This window comes from Neomonachus schauinslandi, chromosome 2 (genome assembly GCF_002201575.2).
Source record: "Neomonachus schauinslandi chromosome 2, ASM220157v2, whole genome shotgun sequence".
In the NCBI taxonomy this organism is placed as follows: Eukaryota; Metazoa; Chordata; class Mammalia; order Carnivora; family Phocidae; genus Neomonachus; species Neomonachus schauinslandi.
In genome coordinates this window covers 8,450,825-8,458,535 of record NC_058404.1, presented here as the reverse complement: position 1 = coordinate 8,458,535, position 7,711 = coordinate 8,450,825, and positions in this window count along the sequence as shown.

Sequence of the window (7,711 nt, the reverse complement as noted above, 5' to 3'; positions counted from 1 at the left end):
GAAGGACTTGTTAAATCAAAGATTGCTAGGCCCCACTCCAACAGTTTCTGACATAATACGCTAAGAGCAGGTCCTGAGAATTTGTTATTTTTAACCAGTTCTCAGGTGTTGCTGATACTGCTGGTCTGTGGGACACATTTTGAGAAGCACTGTCCTAGAGATATTTGAAAGTCCCAAAATGCAGTTAAAATTAAATAATGCCATAGGTGCCATGTTAGGAATAGAGATTGCTTTGATTGATATGAAAATAGTCAGAAAAAATAAGTTTTCCACCCTATTTGTTAAATTAAGTGATATAAGCTAAAATAAAAGGCCCAATAAAGATACAGAAGGATCAGCTAAATAATAAGAAATTCAAGAGCCCATAATCAAGAAAAACTTGAATGTTAGCTGTCCAGGTATTAAGAGATAGTTGAGTGAACAATCTTTAAAAGAATGACACCAGGTGCTCTTATCTTCTGCAGAGGTCAATTCAAGACAAAATTTATTTTGAGATGATGATAAATGATTGAAGCCAATGTACGAAATAATTCTTCTCAAGGATGTTAATTAAACAAAGCTTACCCAGGTTGCTTCTGGGTAGGGTATTTATGTTTCTTAATTCGGAATGATTTGAACATAGTTTTTTTTTTCCCCCCCCCAGAATGTGTGCCTGTGACATCTGCATTTTCTATCTTTACTTTTGCCCACTGTTTGCTCTTGTGTTCTATCTAATGAATTTGGGGTTGGATCCAAGATGGTGACATTAGAACACCCTGAACTCACCTCCACAGAACATACAAAATTATACCTATTAACAGAGCAAGTCTTCTTAAGGAAGAACTGAAGGCCCACTGAACAGCTTCTGCACAACAAAAGAGAGAGAGAATGGCAAAGAGAATAGCAAGAGAGACAGAGACTCCATAAAAAAGGGAACCCCCACACCCAACCCTGCAAACTTCAGTGGGGAGGGACAGTACTGAGGGAACATACTCCTGTCTTAGGCACAGGAAAAAAGTCTCTTTAAAAGAAAAACTAGCATATAAATGAGCCAGTTCTACAACTCCACCAAATGGCAAGGAAGATGCTAGAACTCTCTCCACATGGGAGGGTCTAACAGAAGTGGTCTTAACTCCCCTTCCACCTTGAAAGGACAGGCCCTCTGGGTGCCCTTTCCAGCCTGCTACCCCAGAGAGCTCTGGCCCCGAGCCCACACCAGCCTTAGCAATCCCACCAAGGTGACCAGGGGGCAGTGTATACCCAAACACCCCTTGTTAGTGCTCACTACAGTTCTAGCCTTCATGCCAAGGTGACATAGGGGCAAACCACATTAGAACACTGCAGGTCCCACACTACTTTGACTTCAGATAGCTTGTTAGGGCACTCTTAGCACAGAAGGCTCCAGAATTTGACTTTAAATAAATCATCCTGGCTTCAGGATGAAGCTTCAGATCTAGCTAGTCTGACAGGGTATCCCCTGCACTGAGTGCCCCGGGATACCCTAGCTTGCACCCAATTCAGCTTTTGCTGTCCTACCAGGTCATTCTCAGTGTGAAGAGCCCTGGAAATCCCTAGCCTGCAACCACTTTAGCTTCAGTTGTCCTATCAGGGCACATTTTGTGCAGAGAGCCCAGAACTCACACTGGCCTACATCCATTTTAGCTTTAGTTGTCCTGCCAGGGTGCTCCTTGTGCAGAGTACTCCAGGACACCCCAATCTGTGCCCTGCCTTAGCTCCAGCCACCCCACCAGGGCATCCTCTGTGCATAGAGCCCCAGGTCCCTGTGGCTTGCATCCCTTTAGTTTCAGTTATCCTGCCAGGGCACCCTCTGCAGAGAGAGCCCAGGGTCTTCCTGGCTGGCACACCACCTTATCTCCAGATGGCCCATCAGGGCACACCCTCCACTGAATGCCCCAGGACACCCCAGCTTGCACCCATTTCAGCTTCAGCTGTTGCCAGGGTGCACTCAGTATGCAGAACCCCAGGATACTCCTGCTTGCATCAGCTTCAGTTTTAGTTCTTCTGACAGGGCACCCACTGCACAGATAGCCACAGGATCCTCTGGCTTGCACTCACTTCAGCTCCAGCTATCCTACAGGTGCCTTCTCTAAGTAGAGTCTCAGGACACCCCAGCCTGCACCCACTCTAGCTTTAGCTGTCCTGCCAGGGCACCCACTGCATGGAGAGCCCAGGGACCACACTGGCCTCTGCCCACCAGAGCTTTAGTGGTCAAGGAGCTTATCAACACTAAACCAGCCCCACAAGAAATTGTTAAAGAGACTTCTTTAAACGGAAAAGAATTGGTCATAATTAGATGCAAGAAAATTATGAATAAAAGATGTAAAAAATGACAGCATATACATAAAATGTGGAGGAGGGAGTAAAAAGAAATGAAAAAAGTTTTTTTAATGTGTTTGAACTTAAATGACCATCAACTTAATATAGACGGCTATATTCTTAGGATGTTATATATGAACCCTATGATAACCACAAACCCAAAATCTATTATAGATACACAAAAAGATAAAGAAAAGGAAAACCAAACATTAGACCAGAAACTCATCAATTGCAAAGAAAGAGAGCAACTGACAAAGAAAGGAACATGGAAGAACTAGAAAAACAAGCAGAAACAGTGAACAAAATGGCAACAAGTATATCCCTATCAATAATTACTTTAAATGTAAATGGCCTAAATAATCCAATCAAAAGACATAGGGAATGGATTAAAAAAAACAAGACACATCTATATGCTGCCTGTAGGAGACTCATCTCAGATATAAAGACAAATACAGACTGAAAGTGAAGGGATGGAAAAATATTAGCCATGAAAATGGAAGCAAAAAAAGAAAATAAAAACTGGGGTAGCAATACTTATATCAGACTTTCAAAGATGGCAACAAGAGATGAAGAAGGGCATTACATAATGATAAAAGGATATAATTGTAAATATTTATGCACCCAACATTGCAGAACCTAAATACATACAGCAAATAATAGTACACATAACAAGAGAAACCAATGGTAATACAGTAATAGTAGGGAAACTTGACACTCCAATTATGTCAGTGGATAGATCACACAGGCATATAATCATTAAGGAAACAATGTCTTTGAATGGCAAGTTAGACCAGATGGATAATAACAGATATATACAGAACATTCCATCCCTAAACAACAAAATACACATTCTTTTAATGTGCACATGAAACATTCTCCAGAATAGATCTTATGTTATAGCACAAAACAAGTCTCAATAAATTTTATTTTTTATAAGAGTTTATTTATTTGTTAGAGAGAGAGAGTGCACACACATAAGCAGAGGCAGCAACAGAGGGAGAAGCAGGAGCCTGATGCGGGGCTCGATCCCCGGACTCTGGGATCATGAACTGAGCCGAAGGCAGACGCTTAACCAACTGAGCCACCCAGGCATCCCAACAAGTCTCAATAAATTTTAAAAGACTGAAATCATACCATGCATCTTTTCTGAATACAACAGTATTAAAGTAGAAATAAATCAAGAAAAAAACAAACACAAACATGTGGAGACTAAACAACATGATACTAAACAACCAATGGGCCAATGAAGAAATCAGAGAAGAAATAAAAAAAATACATGAAGGCAAGTGAAAATGAAAACACAGTGGTCCAAACTCTGGAAAGCAGCAAAAGCAGTTCTAAGAGGGAAATACATAGCAATACAGGCCTACCTCAAAAAAATAAGAAAAAGTTCAAGTAAAAAATCCAACTTTTCACCTAAAGGAACAAGCAAAACAATAAACAAAACCCAAGGTGAGTAGAAAGAAAGAAATAATAAAAATCAGGGCAGAAATAAATGACAGAGACTAAAAAAAAAAGTAGGAAAAAATACAATGAAACTAAGTGCTGGTTCTTTGAAAACATGAACACAATTGATAAACCCTTATCCAGACTCATCAAGAAAGAGAGAAAGAACCCAAATAAATAAAATCAGAAACAAAAGAGAAATAACAATAGACATTACAGAAATATAAAGCATTATAAGAGAATACTACAAAAAATTATATGCCCACAAATTGGACAACCTAGAAGAAACAGATAAATTCTTAGAAACATACAATGTTTCAAAACTGAATCAGGAAGAAATATAAAATCTGAACAGACTGATAACATAAATTGAATCAGTAATTAAAAAACTACCAAAAAAGAGAAGTCCAAAACCATATGGCTTCACAGGTGAATTCTAGCAAATATTTAAAGAAGAGTTAATACCTGTTCTCCTAAAACTTACAAAAAATAAAGAAAAAGGAAAGCTTCCAAGTTCATTATATGAGGCCAAAATTACCCTGATACCAAAACCAGACAAAGACACCACACAAAAGGAAAGAAAAAAAAGAAAAGAAAAGAAAGAAAACCACAGGCCAATATCCCTGATGAACACAGATGCAAAAATCCTCACAAAATATTAGCAAACTGAATGCAACTATACATTGAAAGGATCATTTGCCATGATCAAATGGAATTTATTCTGGATATGTGAGGATGGCTCAGAATTTGTATATGAATCAACATAATATACTACATCAACAAAATGTAGGATAAAAATCATATGATCATCTCAATAGATGCAGATAAAGCATTTGAAAAAAATTCAATATCTGTTCATGAAAAAAACTCTCAACAAAGTAGGTTTAGGGGAAATGTATCTCACCATAGGAAAGATCATATATGAAAAAGCTACAGCTAACATCATACTTAAAATGGTGAAAAACTGAGAGCTTTTACTTTAAGATGAACGACAAAACAAGGATGTCCGCTCTTGCCGCTTTTATCAATACAGTGCTGGAAGTCCTAGCCACAGCGTTCAGACAAGACAAAGAAATTAGAAGCATCCATATTGGAAGAAGAAGCTAAACTGTCACTATTTGCAGATGACATAATAGTATGTATAGAAAGCATCCATATTGGAAGAAGAAGCTAAACTGTCACTATTTGCAGATGACATAATAGTATGTATAGAAAACCTCAGAGTACAAAAAAAAAAACTATTAGAACTGATGAATGATTTCAGTAAATTGCAGGATACAACCAATAATAACCATATACTGGTTGTGTTTCTATACACTAATAACAAAGAGGCAGAAAGAGAAATTAAGAAAACAATTCCATTTCCAATTGCACAAAAAGAATAAAATATCTAAGAATAAACTTAACCAAGGAGGTAAAAGACCTGTACTCTGAAAACTGCAAAACACTGAGAAAAGAAACTGAAGATGACACAAACAAATGGAAAGATATACTATGCTCGTGGGCTAGAAGAATTAATATTGTTAAAGTGTTCATACTACCAAAAGCAGTCTATAGATTCAATGAAATACTATCAAAATACCATTAGCATTTTTCACAGAACCAGAACAAATAATACTAAAATCTGTATGGAAGCACAAACAAGACTGCAAATAGCCAAAGCAATCTTGAGAAAGAAAAACAAGACTGGAGGTACCACATTCCAGATTTCAAGATATACTACAAAGCAGTAGTAATCAAAACAGTATAGTACAGACACAAAAACAGACACACAGATCAACAAGACAGAATAGAGAGCCCAGAAATAAACCCATGCTTATATGGTGAACTAATCTATGCCAAAGGAGGCAAGAATATAGGATGGGGAAGAAACAGTCTCTTCAATAAACTGCGCTGGCATACGTGGACGGCTCCATGTAAAGGAATGAAACTGGACCACTTTCTAACACCATACACACAAAAAAAGTCTCAAAATGAATTTAAAACCTAAATGTGAGACCTGAAACCACAAAACTCCTAGAAGAGAACATAGGCAATAATTTCTCTGACTTCAGTCACAGCAACATTTTTCTAGGTATGTCTCCTAAGGCAAGAGAAACAAATGTAAAAATAAAGTATTGGGACTACACCAAAATGAAAAGCTTTTGCACAGTGAAGGAAACCAACATCAAAACAAAAAGGTAATCTACTGAATGGCAGAAAATATTTGAAAATGACATATCTAATAAGGGGTTAATATCCAAAATATATAAAGAACTTCTACAACTCAACCTCATCAACAACCACCACCACCACCACCAATCTGATTCAAAATGGGCAGAGGACTTGAATAGACATTTTTTTTTTTCTAAAGAAGACATACAGATGGTGCCTGGGTGGCTCAGTCGTTCAGCACCTGCCTTCGGCTCAGGTCATGATCCCAGGGTCCTGGGATCGAGCCCCGCATCGGGCTCCCTGCTCCACGGGAGGCCTGCTTCTCCCTCTCCCACTCGCCCTGCTTGTGTTCCCTCTCTCGCTGTGTCTCTCTCTGTCAAATAAATAATAAAATCTTTAAAAAAAAAAAAGAAGACATACAGATGGCCAACAGACATGCAAAAGGATGCTCATCACTCATCATCAGGGAAGTGAAAATCAAAAACACAATGAGATATCACCTTATATCTGTCAGATTGACTAAAATAAAACACACACACACACAAAATAACAAGTGTTGGCAAGGATGTGGAGAAAAAGGAACCCTCATGCACTATTGGTGGGAATGTAAATGGGTACAGCCACTGTGGAAAACAGGATGGAGGTTCCCCAAAAAATTAAAAATAGAAATACCATATGATCCAATAATTCTACTACTGGGTATCTACCTAAGGAAAATGAAAACATTAATTCAGAAAGGTACATGCAGCCCTATGTTGACTGCAGCATTATTTACAATAGCTAAGATACAGAAACAACCTAAGTGTCCATCAATAAATGAATGAATAAGGAAGAAAGGGTATATATAATAAATATAATATATACATAATGTACATAATATACATATTATGTAATATTACCCAGCCATAAAAAGGAATGAGATTGTGCCATTTGTGACAACATGGACAGACCTAGAGAGTATTATGCTAGGTCAGATTGTGAAAGGCAAATACCATATGATTTCACTCATATGTGAAATCTAAAAAACAAAAAGGCAGTCTACTGAATGGCAGAAGATATCTGAAAATGACACATCTAATAAGGGGTTAATATCCAAAATATATAAAGAACTTCTACAACTCAACAACAACAACAACCAATCTGATTAAAAATGGGCAGAGGACTTGAATAGACATTTTTTCCAAAGAAGACAAACAGATGGCCAACAGACACATAAAAGCATAGGGAATATAGTCAAGGATACTGTAATAGCATTGTATGGTGACAGATATTAGCTACACTTGTGGTAAGCACTGAATAATACATAGAGTTGAATCACTAGGTTCTACACCTGAAACTAATGTAACATTGTGTGTCACTATACTCAAACAAAAAACAAATTTAACTTTTTAATATTAAAAATAAATGAATTTAGGAGCTCAGATTATATAGAGAAAAGGAGTGAGAAGGTATCAGCTGAAAAAACTAATTCAAAATTTTGAAGTCCATGTGACATTTTTCTGCCAATCAATAATTTTAAGGGAATTTTTGCTTGACATTTGTTTAAATTAGTTTATAAACATTCAGAATTAGTAGTGCCTTCTTAGATATGACCATCATTTTTAAACATAACAGTCTGTGAATTTCCCTCAAAATAAATATTATTTCGGTAAACAATAGATGAACAGTCAAAAACATATGAGAAACTATAATTATTCATATATGCTGTCAACTCCAAAAGGCCCATGCAACAAAAATAGCAAGTGATAATATCTATAGCTTTTTTGTGGTGTTCTTTCAGAAAAGAGGCATTTCC